Source organism: Cydia amplana, chromosome 15, assembly GCF_948474715.1.
Source record: "Cydia amplana chromosome 15, ilCydAmpl1.1, whole genome shotgun sequence".
Taxonomy (NCBI): Eukaryota; Metazoa; Arthropoda; class Insecta; order Lepidoptera; family Tortricidae; genus Cydia; species Cydia amplana.
In genome coordinates this window covers 7,116,859-7,138,615 of record NC_086083.1, presented here as the reverse complement: position 1 = coordinate 7,138,615, position 21,757 = coordinate 7,116,859, and the positions used below count along the sequence as shown (strand labels likewise).

The 21,757-nt window shown below is 37.1% G+C and overlaps 1 non-coding gene across 1 annotated transcript; it reads left to right on the top strand.

Moving 5' to 3' along the window:
• Positions 1–8,092: 8,092 nt before the first annotated feature.
• On the top strand, positions 8,093–8,202 carry LOC134654904 (U6 spliceosomal RNA). The gene has a single exon (XR_010097384.1). It is a non-coding gene; the product is annotated as a U6 spliceosomal RNA (small nuclear RNA).
• The last annotated feature ends 13,555 nt before the right edge of the window (positions 8,203–21,757 follow it).

Genomic DNA, 21,757 nt, shown 5'->3' with positions numbered 1-21,757 from the left:
CGTATAATATGCGAGCATTTAGTCCTGCCTATCAACACCGCTCATATATTTATTATATTCAATGACCATTTCTGGTTTTAATGTTATCTGTCCCCTTTTGTTTGTGTATGGTTTTAGCTCTGGGGACAGTTTGGTGCTGATAGTCAGGACGTCACGTTTGTCGTGCCATTTGCACACACATATACCCTCTCTATCGTATCTATAAATGCTGCCACCTTTTTGCAATTTATGTGTGCAAACATCTTTGGGATTATTTTGTCTTTGGGAACGCAAAGTTCCTGTGCAATTAGTGTTATTTTGCAACAGGAACTTTGCGAGTCCTACACTATTATAAAAATTATCCATAAATATATGACGACCAGAATTCAAGTGCTCTTTTAAAAGTTTTGACACTACCTTATCTGTGTGACCTTGCCCTCCGACTTCTGCGTCTCGCTTACCCCTGTACATATGTACTTGGAGTGCAGTACCAGCGGGAGTTGCCAATACGTATAATTTTATGCCGTATTTGTGGCGTTTTCCCTGCATATATTGCCTAATCCCACTTCGGCCTCTTGATAGAATCATCGATTCGTCAATGGATAAATTTTCCCCAGGACTATACAAATCAGTCATTTTTTCATTAAAATACGTAAACAATGAGTCTAAATTATCTTCTCCAAACTTCAAACATCTAAAGATCAGTAAAAATCTTTCGCAAACAAATTGTATAAGCGATGTCGTCTCCAGTAATCGGAGTATCGGTTTAATTTTATGTTTCCCATATGGAACAAAATTCCCAGAAAGAAAAGAAATTTACCTAAGTTTTAAAGTAACGACGTTCCTAAAAACCTTATTAATGCATTTTTATATGTTACTAATACAAACAGAATAAAAGATTAATAATCCTCAAAAAACGAGATATAGTGACAACCCTAAAAAATCGACTGTTTCGTAAGAACTCGCTAGAGGAGTCGGATGACATTGCCATTGGCCATCTATAATTATATAGTACGAACTCCCCTCGGGAGTCGGGTGACATGTGAGCAAAGTTACTTAGAACTCCCTAGGGGCGTTCTTGACATTGAACGTGTTATCCAACGAGCATGTTATGCAGTTAATCGTTTAACGACTATCGCTGCCAAAAGTGGAAAAGACGACAAATCAATAAAAACTGGATAAAATGTCAGTTTTATCATCATTTATACAACTATATCATTTATACAGTCGACCATCATAGCCCTACTGAACTGAGAGTCAAGCTAAAACTACCGAAGCTAACAGAAGTCAAGGAGAAACTACTAGGACCCTGTAGAGTGATATTGCCTTCAAGAGGTGTATGCCCCAATGTCAAACTGACATGGCAAAACAAAACCTCAGTCACAGATATCTATGTGCTGCAAGACCAACACACACCACTACTAGGATTAACCGAGTGTGACACTTTCAGTATTGTAAAATGGCATGAGAAGACTGAAATTATGCAAATCTCCAACAAGACACCGCCTGAAGATGAATTCCCAGACTTATTCATAGGATTAGGTGTCATGGAAGGAAAATACAACATAAAATTAAAAGAGAATGCCAAACCATATGCAGTAACTACTCCAAGGCATATTTCCATACCAATAAGACCAAAGGTAGAAAAAGCACTGCAAAATCTTCAAGACATGAAAGTAATTGAACCTGTCACACACCCAACCGAATGGTGCGCTCCTATGGTACCTGTCCCTGACAAAAATGACAATACTAGTGTGCGTGTCACAGTCAGAGATGTACAAAATGGTTTTAAAAAAGCATTTAAATACAAAATGCAAAATACTTTTCAGATTTACTATTTCAAATGCAAAATACCAAATAGTTTTGCGTTTTGTATTTCAAATGCTAAATGCAAAATAGGTATTTTCAAAATACTTTTTCAAAATAAAATACCTTTTGAGCAAATCTCAGATATTTTTATTTATTTTAGGTATTTATCATGAGAAATAGAGACACAATGCCGAGCCGAACAAAAACGTCTAATATCATGGCATGGCACCTTATGCATGACATTTTGGTCATATTTATCAGTACGCGTATCAATAAATTCTGTTATGGTATTAATAATAGTCCGTCGGTTCCTCTCTCTGCGGCCCTGACCACCGGCAGCTTGGGCCCTGCCCCGCTGCTGGCGGCACCCTAGGTTAGGTTTTTTATAATGTGTTTATAATATTTTTTTATATTATTTTTGTAAGTGTTTTTATATTTTAATTTTATATACATATTGTAAAAAACCAACCTAAGAAGAGAAATAAATAAAGGAAATAATACTCACTTAAAATAATGTAAAAAACTAGACTAACGAAAAGAGAGCCATGGCTCCATTTTGTGACTTGTGTGGCCATTTATTTCGGTTGATTGTGCATCTAGTTCTTATTTTATTATTATTACACTTCTTTTATTAATAACAACTGGACTGGTATTGTTAAAAAGTGAAAAAAACATCAGTTTTTATTTATTACGCTTTTTAACAATACCAGGGGGCCGATTTTTGAATTTCGATCGCTCGATTTCGTCACTCGAAAATCGGTGGAAAACGGCGAGATGCTGATTTTTGAAATACGAGCGATATAAATTGTGAATTTAGTGGTATTGACCACTAGTTTTTGATTCTATTAGTAGAATTTACATGCCTAGTAGTGGAGATATTACTGAACGAAATACACGAAACGAGCGGTCGAATTTCAAAAATCGGCCTCCTGGCGCTGGCGCCAGGCGCTAGCAGGTGCCTCTATCGGTCAAATTCGGCAATACAAGCGTCATTCGTTCATTTCATTTTGTTTGACTGGTAATGTTGGCTAAACTTAATCACAAAGTATTTTGCATTTTGAAATGAATATTAAAAATGTAAAATACGTCTCGAAAAGTATTTCAAATAAAATACAAAATGGTTTTTACTAAAAGGCATTTAAATGCAAAATACAAAATAGGTATTTTGCATTTTGTATTTGCATTTTAAATAGAAGTATTTCAAATAAATCGCATCTCTGGTCACAGTTGACTACACAGAACTAAACAAAAGCGTCATGAGAGAATATCATCCTTTACCGACTGTAGAAGAATGCTTGGCACAACTTGCGGGATCCAAATATTTTTCAAAAATTGATGCTGTAAAAAGCTATTTCTAAGTTGAACTTACTGAGAATTCAAAAGATCTAACTACTTTCATCACCCCCTTTGGAAGATATAGATTTAACAGAATGCCAATGGGTATGAACTCATCAAGTGAGATTTTTCAACGGAAAATGGCCGCAATACTAGCAGGCATTAAAGGTTGCATAAATCATGTTGATGACACCTTAATTCACGGAAAAACCATACAAGAATATGATGAGAACCTCAGACAAGTACTCAAAGCTTTACAGAAAGGAGGAGTGACCCTAAATAAGAAGAAATGTATCTTCAGAACAAATGAATGCATATTCTTAGGTTACAAGATAACAAGCAATGGAGTACAACCTCTTCAAGATAAAATTAAGGCTATAATTGACCTACCAATACCCAAGGACCTCACTGCACTAAGAAGCTTCATGGGAGCAATGAATCAACATCTCGGATTTCTACCAAACATAGCAGATGTGACAAAACCTCTCCGTGATCTACTAAAAAAAGACTCTTCAAGGGAATGGAATGCTGAACACACTACTGCATTTCAAGAGATCAAAAAATTGTTAACTTCAGCTCCTCAGCTAGCTCACTATGACTCAAGCCTGGAAACTAGGGTCTCTGCAGACGCGTCACAGTATGGCATGGGCGCCGTGATAGAACAAAAACATGGAGACATCTGGAAACCGGTACATTTCTGGTCATCAGCATTCACACCCACTCAACAACGATATGCTATGATTGAAAAGGAAGCATGCGCATCGACCATGGCATGTGAACGCTTCAAACTCTATCTACAAGGTCTACCAATGTTCCATTTAAGATCTGACCACAAACCATTACTCGCTATATTAGGGTCGAAGCCCATTGCAGACTTGCCCACGAGGCTGCAAAGGTTTAGAATGCGAATGACCCCATTTGAATACAAAATAGAACATGTCCCTGGAAAGTTTATGTACACAGCTGACATGCTATCCAGAGCTCCGCTTCCAACTGAAGAAGAGGACAAAGACATTCTCGAGAAGAGCGACATGCTCGAGCAATCAACATTTCTGAGCATCCACAAAGCTATGCCTTTCTCAGACGAACGTCTAAAAAATATAAAAGAAGCACAACAAGAAGATGAGATATGCAAGAAACTATACATCTATATAATGAATGGATGGCCCAGCCATAAAAGCATTGAAGAAGAAATAAAACCATTTTGGAAACATAAAGAAGACCTCGTTCTGACTAATGAATTAATTACATGTGGATTGAAAGTATTAATACCTACAAAACTGAGACAAACCACAATTGAAAAGCTTCATACTGGACATGTTACAGGTGTCAAGAGCCAACTGCGAGCCAAACATGCAGTATGGTGGCCTACATGGGAACGGGACATCATCCTGTGGTCGCAAAAGTGTGTATTCTGCGCCAAACTAACTACACAGAGGCCTGAACCTCTGATACCGGGAGAAATACCTAATAATCTATTTGAAATCATAGCAGCGGATCTGTGCACATACAAAGAGAAAGAATACCTGATAGTAAGAGACACACTATCTAACTACCCTGAAGTAGTGTCACTAACATCTACCACTTCTATGGCAATAATTAAACACCTAAAATGCATTATGGCAAGACATGGCATACCCCGCATCTTAAGATCAGATAATGGCCCCCAATTTGCCTCAAAGCAGTTCAAACAATTTGCAACAGACTGGGAATTTACACATATCACTTCAAGCCCCCATTTCCCCCAGAGTAATGGAGCCGCTGAGATAGGTGTAAAGATAATCAAGGCAATATTTGATAAAAATCCAGAAGATCCCCTACTCGGACTACTACACTATAGAACAACACCCAATAAACTAGGACTTGCTCCATCACAAATTGCTATGTCGAGACTTCTGAATACAAATATACCAACAACATCTTCAGCACTGAAGCCAAAAGTACAAAATATTGAACACTTGAGAGAACAGTTGCTAAAAAGAAGAGAAAAAGCTAAAGAAAACTATGACAAGAGACACAGAGTGAAAGAACTACCTGAATTGGAAGCTGGAAAAAGAGTATTTCTACCAAATGAACAAATACATGGAACAGTCACTGAGAAAAGAGAAGAACCTCGAAGCTACAATATATTGACAGAAAAGGGAAGAGTAATCAGGAAGAATAGAAAAGCCATAATTGAGCTACCCAATCAAGCTATTACAAAGGCACAGAACACCTCTACTCTCACACCACCTTCGCCATACCTGCCATCTTCACCAAGCCTATAGACAACTTCCGAACAAACAGAGACTGCGAACTACTCGCCACCAACAGAAGACCAACATCTAATGTTATCATCACCTGAAATGAGACCAAATACACCGACAGAAGAGATTACAGTAAACTCTCCCATACATCAGCCCAACCTTGAAACTGATGAAAAATCACCACTATCAACCCCTTTTATTCCAGTAAACTCTCCCATATATCAGCCCAACCTTGAAACTGATGAAGGATCACCACTGTCTACCCCTTTTATTACCCCTGAATCACCATCATCCACAAGCCTGCGGGCTCAGCACGGTTCCATTTTTATCGCCTATCACTATGCGCGTCCCTTTCGCACTTACATACTTGTTAGAACGTGACAGGCATGGTGACAAGCGATAAAAATGCGACCGTGCTACGGGGGCTGGAGACTTCACCAGAAAAAGAAATCATCACTACCAGATCTGGACGGCATGTGAAGCCTACAAAAAAGTGTACGTGTAAAGACTGTTAAAGTGAACTTTATTATTTTAATATTTTAAGTTAAAATCAAAGACAAACAGTGATAGTGTCGTGTACCTACTGTATTTCAGAATAAGGACAATTAATAATTAGTGAAAGTAAATAACACAATTGAAATTAATTTGAAAATCTTTATTGTCATCAAACGCAGAATTATCAATTATGTTAATAAGCCTGTTGTAAATCTTCGTCTTGCTTAACTCCTCCCAAACTAAAATGGTTGAGTAGATCAGTTATTTCAATGTTATGTAACAGCTTAATGTTTCATTTTTTGTACGTATTATAATTGTTAACTAATCAAAAGCATAAGTTGCATATTACTTTTCTAGGTTCATTCTAGGTTAGATTTTATAAATGTGTCAAATTGTCAATGTCACTCATAAGAAACGTCAACTAGAGATGTAACTGTTGTCAATAATAACCGATAACTAGTGATATCTAGTGATGTGAAAACTACTTTTGTTAAAGAAAAAGGAAGATGTGTGACTGAATACTAGGGGAAATACGGACAAAATGGCATATACGGACAAAACGACATAGCGGGTTTATTTCGAATTTGGCGGGCTATAGCGAGGTCACGAACATAACAACACTTGACGGCGGCCATTTTTACAATCCTGCGAGAAACCCAGCGCCATTGGGCCAGTCTCTTTGAAATTACGAGTGAGAACGTGTTTCGTATCGACAAAAATTTATTTTATTTATGGATTTCTTCGGATTTTTGGTGAGTTTTGTGTTATATTTGTATATTATATTTACTAAAATTGTAGACTTATTATATACACTTGTGATTAGAGTTAGTATTAATACAATTTTCAATCGATTTAATTAAATATGATTTTTAATGTTTGTTGTGTACATTTGGGCAAAATGACATGCCTATACGCTGGACAAAACGACATAGTGTTTGTCATGTTATCCGTGACGTGTGTCGTTTTGTCCGTAGTGTTTCGATTATTTACTTTTGATTGTTACTCTCTAGGAGAGATGCCGCGGGAGCGTCAATTTGTTCAAGCTATCGATTCCAGCTCCGATAATGAAAAATGTGCCGCCGGAAACGAGGATGATGAAGACTGCCCCTGCATTTATTGCAATGATCTTTATTCGCGGTCCAAGATGGGAGAAAGCTGGTTAAGATGCATGAGTTGTTTTCGTTGGGCTCACGCTTCTTGTGCTGATGTCTCAAAGAAGACTAAAAGATTAATTTGCGAGCTTTGTTCTTAAAATTTTGGTATGTCATTATACCCATATTTAGTGTGTCATTTTGTCCATACTATATGGACAAAATGGTTTTTTTGATTCGTCCATTTATTTCTTAATATTTAATTTGATATAGTTCCTATTCAATTAAAAGACTATATTACTAGTAGTCAATGAACCTAAGATCATTGTCAATGTATCAGACTGATTATAATTACAATAAATAAAGATATATGATTCAAAATCAAAACACCCTGTCATTTTGTCCGTACTTCCCCTACTCAGTATGTAAGGGTGGCAACACTCAGGTTTATGGAAAATAAAGTTATTAAACAACTGTACCGATATTCGGAACCTAAAGTAATATACTGAGAGTGGCAACACTGTAGTTAGTCGTATTGTCCTTTTCTAGCATATACGTCCATCTCTCTCTCACACCCCCACCACTTCAGGCAGTTGCGTTTGACAGTTTTGACAGTTACAAACAACCGCAAATTTCTTATTCATTGGCTTGCTGTTTTTCCATCTGGAAGGACGACCTAAACTCACGAGAAGCTAAACTGCTGGTGAGTTTTTGAATTTGTACCCCAGTTTAGCTGACTATATTGAAAAACAGTTTCTAACGGCTTTTGCCGTTCGAAATAAATATTTAAATTTAGTTGTCCGTTAAACTATCTAGCAAATAAAAATGATCCGGAATAGTGATGTGCAAGTGTTTTCAAAGGCTGCCTGCGCGCACCGTGGCTATGCCAATGAAAATACTAAAACACATGGTAGAAAACACATAGAGCTGGTAAAGCGTGCACGTGTCACCATTTTAATTTTATTTTATTAAGTCTCTTCCGAGTCTTGGTAGTTTAAATCTTTGTGTGTGTATAATAACGGTTGAAATTATATAACACTTAAATGTGTACCCGATTAGGAGTCGACGAAGCCCCGCTTCGCGGGGCTTCTATTTCCGCTCTAAGGGACACAAGGTAACGAACAAACCTACATCGCAGTACTTGCTTCGGCAGTGCATATACTAAAATTGGAACGATACAGAGGAGAGATTAGCATGGCTCTGCGCAAGAATGACATGCGAATTCGTGTGAAGTATTTCACTCTGTATCTACCAACTTATATCTCTCCAACTAGATCTTTGATTTATGTAGGTAGGTACCTACTTAAATATATAACTTAGCAGGTACTTACAGCTTAAAAGGTTAAGGAAAAGAACTCTTGCATGTAGGTGCTATATGTGTTTGTGTTATTTTGAATTTGAATAACTTGATTATTAATTCTATACTTAACTACATACAAGAGGGTCAATTCTTAAGCCTACCTACCTACCTACATAAATAGTACACTTGTAAACGTTTCAAATAAAATCGGAAGCCTGTGACATGGAAGGGCATTAACGATACGGGAATCTTTAGATTGATTCATTGACGAAGACGCATGGTTTGGTTTATATTGTCAAATTATATTAGTTAACTGTAGAGTTAAAGTTTAGTTTTGGCAAAGCTGAGCGTCACCGTGAATGACACTTTCTAAAAGTGCCTCTTAAAGCCTGCGTAAAGCCTTTCACCTTGTCGAGCAAGGAACCCGCAACTTAGGGAATATTACCCATAAACTCAGGGTATTTGATTTGAATGATACTTATTCTTAAACTTACATCTGTTATGGTTCCACCTGCTAAGGTGCGCCTAAGAGAATCTTTTATTCGTTCACAAACTAACGTCAAGTTATTTGTGATGAAACCAATATATTATGTACCTATCTAAGCCTGCGCAAGGCTGCCATGTTTCCACCTGCGTAAGGTGTGCCAAAAGAATCTTTGATTCGTTCACAAACTGACGTCAAGTTATTGATGATGATATTATAACCTATGTAAGCCTGCGCAAGGCATGTCAGACATAGTCACAGAAATATAAATGATATGGTCATAACACAGGCGTGCGAGTAGACCACAATCACAAAAATATTACAAAGATTAAGTTGTAAATATCTCTTTTTAGAGAAAGTAAAAAGGGTTTAAAATAATGTTTTGGGTAAAAATCAGTCGAAATAGGCAAGGCTTCGTTATTAGAGTTTTCATTTTTGTTTACCAATCTATTTCAAGGGTCCCGAACACCCTATTGGCTAAACCCAAAATTGGGCTAATGAACTGTGGTAAAAGTGAAAACTGCTTTCCATTTCCATAACATTTCTAAAATTATAATTGGTAAAATAAAAACCTAAGATTCCAGGCCTATCTCGACTCATTTTTATTTTAAAGATGAAAAAATCTTTGCACCCTAATACAAAATTGTGGTCTGGAGACGCTAAGCCTCATAACTTGGGCGGCATAGATAATACTAAGAGATCTAGTCACCTAATTTCGACTATAAGCCCAGGCAGAATATTGATAATTAGAATAAGGAGTGGTCAATCCTCCAAGGTCCAGATAATCTGTGGATTCTAATTAAATCAGGCTCGGTAAGCTCACGACACGACAGAGCTTACGATTTCATTCTGAAATAAGCTATGTTTACAATATATATTACCCATGGTGTGAAACAAACAGCCTGCTCAAGGTGTACAAAGGGTCCGTTTAACGGCCCTATAAATATCTAAAAACCTTTGAAGTCTAGGCCTGCTATGGTAGACTAGAAATAAATACATATGATCCCAATGTAAGAGCAGCTCACAGTTGCATAAATTATATTTGGCTGGAGAGCACTTGTCTTTCAGTTAACATGTTTACGAGTACCTACCTATGTACACGACATGACCAAGGTTACCTACCTTTTTTTTACATAATTATTATATCCCTGACTGCCATGGTATATTAGGAAAATTATCATGTGCTGGCGGTGCTGCACAAGCATGTTTCAAATAAAATATACAAAACTGGCCTAACGGGCGTTTATGAATTATGTGTTTTACACCCTTGTGTCTGTATTGTGATCCTGGAAGTTTTAAACCACCTGTATCGTAAGTGCTTCTATGCACGGATTAAGTTTATAATAAACTACCCATGCCCTAACCTCAAGGGCAAGTGCTTCTATGCACGGACCAGATACTGTTATCACTTATTTCACTTATCATGACTTGTCATAGTTTGATACTACACGTTTAATAAATTTAAGACCGTGGAATGTACCCACTACAAAAGGTTTTTAAAAATAGTGACTGAATGGTTTGCACGAACGGTTCTAGCACAGTTTCTGGGCGGTCACGTCTAGGGCATGACCCTCTAGTTCTCAATTTATACAAAATTATAACATTGTGATACTTTTCGCTCTGCACAATAAAATAGGGAAACAGGAGCACGCCTTGCGAAAAGGCGAAGCTATTTTGAAACGCAAACCCTTCAAAAATAGATTGAAATATATAAATAATTATGTTTTTGGTGTGGAACATGTAATTGTACACCCAAACAAATGCAATCATTTATTATATGTTAGCAAAACTCTGCCAAAGTGTTAGTCTGTCTCTACAGTGTAACCTGAAGGCATCAATGCACATGAATCTCTTGAAACATGGTGGATTAACTAATTTACACCCCGTCTGTGTCTTGCTCCTACCAAATCCACAAGTTGAGGACCTCAACCTATCTAGGCACCCTTCTTGCTCGAGACCTGAAAAATAATCTCATGCAGTCAAGTGTCGGAAAACCAGGTCCACACTCTTAGCACTACCGTGAATATATCTAAGAAGTCTGTATACTGCCTTCCAGGAGGCGGGATGTTAATAGACTAGCCTATATAGTAGGCCAGAGATATAGTATACAAAAGCACACTGGCCCAAATCCAGTAATATTATATGCATTTCAGAATACAAAATAATTGACAATTCTGCGTATATTTGATATCAAAAAGTTACAATTACCTACCCTTAGGTCATAAGGAGGATAAATATACATAAATATCAAATAGATTCGACAAAGTGTTGACCCTAGCATTGGATAAAATAGGTTCCTCTTAAACGGCATCTGCGCTGTTGGCTTTGGGCCCACGGGTGCCCGGCAAAAGGTCGGGGACCCCATGGTTCCGCACAGTTATTGCAAATAATGTAAAGTCACAAAATAAACACAAATTTTCATTTTGGTTAAAAACACATATGCGATGAGCTAAGGTTTCGAATTAAGTACCTTATTCTTAATCTGGAAAGAGAAGACTGAATATTCAGAATTAAGCTATGTCTATGAATGGTTTACATAAATTAAGCCACTTTAGCGTTCAGAAACAATCAAGTTTATGTTTACTAGTAGGCACCAGATAAGGTAAACTACTCATACTGCATATATAGACAATAATGAGTACAATTAAGGTCACTTGATGATAGCTAAACATGAATATAAGCAGAATGAGCTGCACCTATACAAATATCATTGATAAAGCTCTGTGGCAATTCTACATTTACCATTTGAACGCTAAGAGCACCAAAAAGCGTCGTAACTAGTGCCCACATGAGTATTATGATATGGCTTAAGCTCTCAAAGTAACCTTCACAATTTTAAGTAAGGTTTGTTTAGGTCCATTAGCTCGCGTTCGCGTTAGTAAAGCGTACAAACGATTAAATGCATTTTATAGATATAACCAAGTATATAGCTCACACTGGCTCACAGTCATTAAAAGAATACAGTAAAATTATTAAAAGTATTCCCTATGACATTTTATTAAGTACCTACCCAATATTAACTTTGTGGGTAGTGATAGTGATATAACGAATATTTAAAATATTCGTCTACTTAATCCTGAGGGATTCTGGAAATAAGAAAGGTCTTGACCTTGTTATATCCTGCAACTGCTTACCTTACTAGATAATTATTATCAAATTTGTCAATAATTGGGAGTAATAAATAAAAACTACTCGAGTACTTTATGATTTTTATCTTTTCATATTTGAATTACATCACTCCATATTACAGATGTTGTATGCTCCCTGAAGAGTAGACTGACTTATCTCATCTTCTTTTACATAGTTTCACATACATATAATTAAGTACTATAGCACCCTTGTGGTGACTCACTTATTTTCGTTGAAAATTTATAAGTACCTACATTAAGTACTACGTATATAAAATGTAAAGTTAGTATCATAATATAATGGTATATAAAATTGTATGCTTTACTAAATACCTCTCTCCTCACAGGTGTTAAAATAAAGGGTGTACTACATAATTAATTCATTAATTAAACACTCATAATATAATAATATTACATATACATAATATGTAAGTACATGTATAATCACATTGGCTTGGCGTCTTCCCACCACCAGGCGATAACAAACACGTCTCAGTATATTACTTTAGGTTCCGAATATCGGTACAGTTGTTTAATGACAGCGTTTTACACAAAAATAAAACGCTAATTAAATAACTTACCATATTCGGAACCTAAAGTTTTAATCCTGCCTGGTGTAAATATGTATAATTTTGAGACAATGAATAAGAAATTTGCGGTTGTTTGTAACTGTCAAAACTGTCAAACGCAACTGCCTGAAGTGGTGGGGGTGTGAGAGAGAGATGGACGTATATGCTAGAAAAGGACAATACGACTAACTACAGTGTTGCCACTCTCAGTATATTACTTTAGGTTCCGAATATGGTAAGTTATTTAATTAGCGTTTTATTTTTGTGTAAAACGCTGTCATTATCTATGATCGATACACAAATACAACTTTGTTCAGGTAGTTCCAGAAAGATTCTTTTTCCATTTGTTTTTTTCCATAATATCGGAAACGTACATCAAGGTAAGCTTGAATTACACTTTTCATCAGCAAGTGTTTGTGTTTTGCCTTATATGTTCTGTTCCAATGGCTTCTAACCATTTTTTTCTCGTACATTCAGTTCAGATTTCGGTAACCTGAAAAAACAAAAATATTAAATAATATAATCATTACTTACTTTCCCTCAGTACAACCACATTCAGGATACAGGTTTTGAGTTAGTTTTCCGAGCCACGTAGCTTTTCAATCTAATGGCTGGAGTAGCTCACGAGGTTGATTTTGATTCAACTCGGCGGCCATGATACTTAAATGCGCTTACCGGCGATCACAGGTTGATGACCCACGTATGGCGTGACTGCCAACAGTGACTCCAAACTAAATCGATGGAATTCTTTAATTTGTTTATCCACCCTTCTATATTAGTTTATGAGGGCTGTCTATATTCTCTCTGGTTCCTCTTTCAATAACGCACCTACATTCAACCACACGTATGTATCCTTTATTAATTATAATAAAATAATCTGAAGTCTCCTGAAGCTTTTAATTTCAACCACACCACCACCACTGCCAGGGCTCATCAGGTTATCGACCCAGCGAGTGAACTACGAGTTTTTAAGAAAAGTGGTGTGGTTGGAACGTCGGAATCGCCGTCGTGCCGCATGACAGGGTAACCTCAAAATGTACAAGCCTCATCTCAAATCATCGCAATGACAGAAGAGTTCCGGCTGTACACCTTTAATAAATTGGAAGGCATCTCAAAATGGTCGACGCATGGTCGACGTGGAAGTTTTACATGGAGATGGCGCTAAACATCGAAGGGTTAAGTAATTAACACGCTTTTATTAGGTCGACATGTATGTAATGGAATCTTGCAAGTTAAATTTGATCCACTTCCCGGTTTCCGATTGAGCTGAAATTTTGCATACACATGTAAGTCACAAATACAATGCAATATTATGGTACCATCGAGCTGATCTGATGATGGAGACAAGAGGTGGCCATAGGAACTCTGTGATGAAACAACGCAACCTAATTGTGTTAGGGGTTTTTAGAATTGTCTCGATGAGTATTAGTTGTCTGTCGTAAGAAAAGTACAGTCAGCGATAAAAGCTTGTACCCAAAATGAAAATTTTGTCAAAAACTTATTGTATATTAGGCAAGGAAGTGGAGGCAGCTAAAATTCAAAAGGCATTGGCAAGAAAATGTTTGTCGGTAAAACCAGCATGCCTGCAATACGTACGCAACGCGAAGACGGCGGAGGAAGAATTTAGCCAGCGTGTTCGAAGATAAAGGTTTCTAGAGAAGGGTATCGTTGTTACGACAGCTACATCGCACACAATGTGCTGATTTCTCTGGCATGACCTCATAATTATATAGATGAAGTTACCACGTTAGTGCAGCAACTTGCCGATATTGGTAGAAACGTATAGGATGAGGAGGTCGCAGAGATGTTGCTGAGTGGCCTGCCAAAGGACTTCGACATCGTAGTATCGAGCTTAGAGTCGGCGAATATATCTGCAAAACTGACGAGCGATTTGGTGCGTACCCGGCTCTTACAGGAAGAGCATCGACGTCGCAGTCAAGACTAGGGCTTCCAAATACCGGACTTCTCACAATACCGGTATTAATACCGAAACTGTCTTCATCAATACCGGGATCCCGGGATCCCGGTATTGGATATGAATCGCTTAAAAATATATAGTTTTATTAAAAAGGGGAATTAGAAAGGCTCACTGGAATACCAGATATGTCCTAAAAGCTATTACGACAATAAACAATCAATGCCGCCATCTGCAATAATTTTATTTCACACTCCAGGTTGGCAATAATTCAATCCAATTTGTTGACTTCACCTCACCAGTCACATTTGTAGTCCAACTTAACCAACCAGACAACATTTTTTCAAATTTCCGTCAAAATTGGTTTGCCATTATTACAATTATCCTTGCTCTTTCGTTTTATTTCTTGATAAAATTATAAGAACTAATTATGTTAATGTTAATGTCACTATCGTCATATTCATCACTCACATAACTTCAGGATTCATCCGCCACCAACCACCAAATATTTATCTGACGCATTAGGCAACGATCTTGTTTCAGTAATAAAATGCGGGCTAGAGACCAGTTAGAGTTAGACCAAGTAAAGTCTGCAAAGATTTTGATAGCATACGCAAAGTTTGACGTTTAATATAACACTTGCACTGCGCGTGCAATCAAAATTGTTGCAGACTTTTCTTGGTCTAACTCTAGATGCGTCTGACCTTTAGTAAGCTTTTTGATACAGCCGGATATAATGGATTTAAAGGGTTTATACTGCGCATTTCCCTCATTTTTTAAAATACCGGGATCCCGGTATTGCCTTTAAAAATACCGGTATTGAAAAATGCGTTTAAAAAGACGGGATCCCGAAATACCGGGATCCCGGTATTGGAAGCCCTAGTCAAGACTCTACTGATGCAGCGCTTACCGTTCAATCAAGTTCGAATAAACTAAGAAAGTGTCATTACTGTAAAGTCAAAATGCTATAAACTTCGTAATGACAAGAAATCTAAACACGACGAACACGTGGTGTTAGTGGCAATGAGTGTAGACAGACAATCAATTTAACTTTAATCAAGTGTTAATTGATTCGGGTTGCAGTTCCCATATGTGGAAAGACTTCGGTAGTTTTATAAACTTTAATAACCTGTCTGAAAGTGTAACTGTTGCAAATGGACAAAAGTTAACTTGTAAGGGTGATGTGTTTTCACAAAACTAAGCAAGGTTCTGTCACTTTAACAGATGTCATGTTTGTACCGGGCCTCCCAACCAATTTAATAAGGGGTTTACTACGGGAGTGCGATACACGCTCGAGCGAAGTATTGTTAATCGTCGAACCGCCGCATTTCAAAACGCCCCTGTTTTGTAAAACGGCTGGCCGTAATGTAATACGGCGGATTATACGATCTGACTACGACATGGACAGCAGGTACCGGGACTCTATATATACGTCTGCTCATAATGAGGTCTCTTACCGGTAAATTTGTAATACTTTTATGAACTCTACACACTGCGCTGAAAATAAATAATTGTCTGAGTCTGAGGATCCCCGTTTCATTCTACAGCAAGTCGGAAGGAAATCTAAAAGGTTTTCTTAGCATGATAGCTTTGATGACAGCACGCTGCGCACGCTCTAGTTCTAGGAGTGCCGTCTTACCTGCGCTGCTCCAAACTGCAATACAATATTGTATAACAGATTGGCACAGGGCATGGTAGACAACGAAGGACACTTAGAGGAGAACAGTCCCGCAGCCGTTTCACTAAATAAATCAGTTTTCTCACTTTTTTGGATAGACCAGTCAAGTGTTGTTTAAAAGAAAGGTGTTCATCAACGATAAGGCCCAGATACTAGACGATGTAGTGAGGTGACGAGAGGGGTAGAGAGGTTATTAAATTAAACACGTGCGCTCTCTTAAATGGTCCGTTTACTACTAACTCAATAATCTCATCTGTCTCGCTATACTATACCACATTACAGGGGTAGTTGGCAAAGAAAAATGTTTGACAATAACATTTTTCTTTGACGTTACGTACAATTACAGTACTATTACAATTAAGTAAAATTAAGACCTTAAATGCTAGGTACAAAAAGTTTAGTTCGGTTTTTGTGAACCGTTTCATGTTTGTTACATTTTTGTATAATGACATTAGGTTCCTTATCTTCTAAAACAACATAAGGGCCGTCGTACAAACAGTCAAGTTTTCCACCGGTTTCGTTACGCACTAACACTTTATCACCACACTTATATGTCACTGGATTAAGTTTTTTGTCGTATGCACTTTTACGGTCCTTTTTCACTTTTAACAGGTTTTCGCGCGCATCTTTATGCGCCACTTGTAAACGGTACTTTAATTCTAAACTATAGTTATCAACATTATACAATGGTTCTACAAAATTACTTAATCTACTTGGAATTTCACAAGGTTTTCCGAACACTAGTTCGTATGGGGCATATTTGGTTGCTGTGTGAACTGTATTATTGTAACAAAAACACCAAAAGGGAAGCCAATGACTCCATGTCTCAGGATGTTGGTCGCATTGTATACGTAAAAATGAACCTAAATTTTTATGTGAATTTTCTAATGCTCCTATTGTTTCGTGATGGTATGCTGTGGAATTTAATTTTTCAATTTCTAGTAATCTACATACTTCTGTCATGGTGGATGAAATAAATTCTGAACCCCTATCTGTTGTTATGCATTTTGGAATTCCAAACCTTAAAATAAAATTATTAACTAATGCTCTAGCTACTGTTTTAGTTTCCTTATTCGCTAATGGATACGTTTCCACGAATTTACTTAACTCACATTGTAATGTAAGTATATAGTTATTACCGTTATCGTCCCTATCGACAGGACCAACTATATCTAAAAATATTTTCTCTAAGGCATAAGTTGCGGTGGTCATCACCACCATAGGCTCTTTTGTGTGCCTTGAATGTTTCATTTTTTGACATTTTTCACATGTTCGAACAAACTCTGTTACGTCTCTATCCATTCCTGGCCAGTAAAATTTCCTTTTAATATTATTTGTCATTCTTCGCACCCCAGCATGGCCGCTGGTAGGCAAAAGATGATAGTCATTTAGTATATGTTTAATATCTCTTTCACTCTCTACTCTCGTAACTCCCCTCAACACTAAAATCTTGGGCCTTCATATTTATTTTTACATTGTATTTCATTTAACAATTGTTTCATGAATTCTTCATTTTCACTTCTTTTAATTATCATACATATTTTGTCGACATTAATTGTTTTACTAAATTTACTCAATTTTTCCACAAATACGGCTCGCGTGAATTGTGTTGAATAACTGAGATTTATATATAATATTTTTTTAATATTCGTAAATGCAAAACACTCCCATTCTGCATCTATCTCTCTTTTATTTCTTAGTTGGTTAATTTTATACTCATCTGACAAAACCATCTCCACGGAATCATTCGGTATCCTTAATATTTCCACGATTCGCGGTTGATCAAGCCGTTTATCTTTGGCACTATTAGGGATACTGTCAGTCTTTACCTTACTCTCCTCTTCCTTCCTTCTTTTCGCCCTTGTCATCACCGTGAAAAGCTTTTCATTCATCTCTTTCAAATCCTCTGATGTTATAGTTACTCTAGATAATGCATCCGCGATGACATTCTCTGAACCCTTTACGTATGTTATATCAAAATTGTATTCTTCAAGAGTCAACCGAAATTTTAACAATCTACTACTTGGATCTTTCATACCAAACAAATAAATCAGTGGTTTGTGATCAGTCATTATAGTGAATGTCTTTCCGAATAAATACGGTCTAAAATATTTTACACTCCATACTATAGCTGTCAATTCTTTCTGAATAGTCGGATATTGTTTTTCTGCCTTATTTAAAGGTCTACTGGCGTAAGCAACGGGTCTTAAATCTGAATTACACAAAACCGCGCCTACGGCTAAACCGGAAGCGTCAGTTTGCAAAACGAATTTATTGTTTTCTGAAAAATCTGGATATTGCAAGATTGGGGGTGACATTAATTTTGATTTTAATAAATTAAATGATTGATCACACTCCGTAGTCCATTCAAAAGGTTCATTCTTTCTACAAAGTTTATTTAATGGACACGTTATGCTAGCAAAATTCTTAATAAATTTTCTATAATAGTTGCAAAACGCTACAAATCTGCGAACTGCATCGGCATCAGTGGGGGTCGGGTAATTTTGAATAGCTTTTATTTTATTTGGATCGGGGGCTATGCCGTCTTTGGTAACAATATGACCTAGATACAAGAGCTCTTTTTTCAAAAATTGGCATTTACTCGGATTTAACTTTAAGTTTACTTTTCGCAATCTATCAAATACGGATAGTAAATTTTTGTTGTGAGTATCTAAATTTCTTCCAAATATAACGAGATCATCTAAATAAATGAAGCATTTTTCATAATTGAGTCCTGACATTGCGACAGTCATAACACGTGAAAACGCACTAGGTGAAATTTTCATCCCTTGAGGGAGGCGTTTCATTTGCCACTGCCCAGTGCTAGTTGTAAAAGCAGTTAGTTTTCGGCTTTCCGGAGCTAATTTTACTTGATAGTATGATTGGCTAAGATCTAAATGTGTATAATAAATAGCTCCCGATAACGAGTCTAAAATTTCATTTATATTAGGCAAAGGAAATTTATCATCCTGTATTGTGTCGTTAACCTTTCTATAATCGATAACTAATCTCCACGACTTATTTCCAGACTCATCAGATTTTTTAGGTACTAGCAAAATAGGGCTCGACCACTCACTTTGAGCCTCTTCTATGATATCATTTTTTAACATATCCTTAATTTGTTTTTCTACCTCTGTTTTATGACAATGTGGAATACGATACGGCTTAGTGTATACAGGCTTAGCATTCTGTTTTAAATTAATAGACTGTTCATATATCTTTGTTGTTGTTAACATGTCCCCAGGCAAATGAAAGATGTCAGCATATTTAGTGCATATAGACTCTATCGTCCGGCGTTCCTCAGAATGCAAGTGATCCAATTTCAGTTGCGATAACAACACATCAGCTCGACTTGAAGTTGAGTCGCATTTATTAAATGTACAAGCTGTATAATTATTTAATGATTCTAATTTAGGTTTAAAAATTGGAATGCTCACGTCGTTTTCGCTAGTATTAAGTATTCTTATTGGTATGATGTTTTCCCTTGGCGATACTATCGTACTGCCTAAAAATATGTTTTCCTGAATTTCCTGCGGGAAAATAACACTATCTTCGGTTAAATTTTCGTATTTAATATAATGTATAGATTCGCTACGTGCTGGTATTTTCAAGAAATCCTCACTTACAGAAGGTGTATGTATCATACAGAGTTGGTATGAAATTAAGTCATTTTTCAAAATCAAAATTGAATTTTCTAAGTCAAAAGTCACAGTTTTGAATTTATAAAAGAAATCTTGGCCCAGAATTCCATCCGATTTACAAGGTAAAGAATCGAAAATATAAAATTTATGATTGAGTTGAAACCCATTTGGAGCCTCTAATGTAATGTAAACATATCCCTCAGAATATATTTTACCACCTATTCCATTTATAACAATCCGATCCGTATGCACGGGTGTATTTCTCGGAAGTGCATGTGTACAAATTGCTGACAATGATGCACCCGTATCTAAGAGATGGGAACACTTGTTATTGCCTGTATATAAGAAGGTATAATTAGCTTTATTTAAATCAACTGTTAAAATGTATCCTTTAGTCTCGAAAAAACTTATTTCGGCTGGATGTATTGTTGTCTGTGGGTGGCACTATGGGTGCCTCTCCCTGTTGAGCCATGTGAATATTATTGCTATGATAATATCCCCTACTACGGGCAGCTCGCCCGCGACTCGATTGTGTGTAAGTGCCTCGAAATTGGGTACCGCGATAATTTTGGTTGCCACGGTAATTATTGTACGTCTTATTATAATGCGCAAAAGGCTTATAATTATAATATTGGTTACCCCTGAAACCTCTATTCGAGTAACTTGCACGCCCTCGAGCCGGTTGTCGATACGACTTACCTCGCATGTGCATCACCGACGAGTTAGAAGTCGATGGTTGGGGTTGGGACGTCTCTTCGTCCTCTGCTGCTCGAATAGCGTCCTTAAGTTCTGTGTAATTACGTGCTGATATGATAGTACTCAAACGCCTATTCCTTAGCCCGTCTGCAAATTTTTTGATAGCCATATTTTCATTAAGTGGCCTTAAAATTTCGTAAGCTTTCTCGTTTGCGTCGGCCTGCGAAATTGTAAGGTCAACAAAGAGTGATTCTAGCTTAGCGCCATATTGCGCAATGGACATTTCACTTTGGGAAATGTTGTTTATTTGCGTGAGTAACGCATTTGGCGACTTTTTTGTTAGCAAAAACACTTTCATGTCCTTAATTAAATCGTCACACGAGCTATACTCCTGTTTTAACTTAAGTTTCGCTGATTTAGTCAACCTAGTCTTAAGAACAAAACTAACCAATAATTTTTGACATGCTGAGTCCTTGAGACAATCTTTATATAATTCGACACTATCTATAATTTTTTCCACTGTCTCTTCTTTTCCGTCCATAACAGGAACCAAATTTGCCGCCGTTTTTAAGTCAAATTTCTCCATTGTTCTAGTTTGTTTACAAGAAGCTTCAGAAATAGTGGGCTTTATACCCGATATGTTCGTATCTAATTTACAATAATTCTTAATTTTCTCATAGGATTCTTCGATCCTATTTACTAAAATATCTAATATATAACCTAAACAATATTCTTCTGAACATTCACTTTCATTTAATATAATCGATTTATAACATTCATATAATTGAGTAGCGCGTTGAAACTTTACGTGAACATTTTCTTGGTACTTTTCCCTTCGCTTACCTAATTTTCTTAGCGAAATTCTTATATTTTCTAATTGTTCATATATGGACTGAAGGTCAGTTGACATTTATAAAATTCACTCGTACAAAAGAAAATTACATTAATTATCTGGCATAATTAAAACTTAAAAATATACGGACCTTGTAATGTTAGACTAAATTAAAATCGCCGTCCTCTTACGACATGGCCTTCAGATGGGTGCTGGCTCTGCCGGCTGCTCCTGCTGCTCATCGGCTGGCTGCTGGCCCCGGAGACGTCGGACCAACGATGCCCGCTGTCGCATTCGATTGAACCTGGTCAGCTCCCGCTGTACCATCCCACGGTGGTACTTTAAGTATTGTCGAAACCCGAGGATGATGGTGGTCGCGACGCAGATGGCCAGTAGCGTGGCCACCATAATATTTATGTTGTAATGGTGGGTCTCAGCATCTAGATCCGCGCGGCCGCCGTCGCCGTGTTGATTTATTACGGCCTCCTCGTTCTTTTGTTCACAAACACACTTGGAACACTGTTTCCCCATGATTATGATAAATTATTTGCTGTCCGTA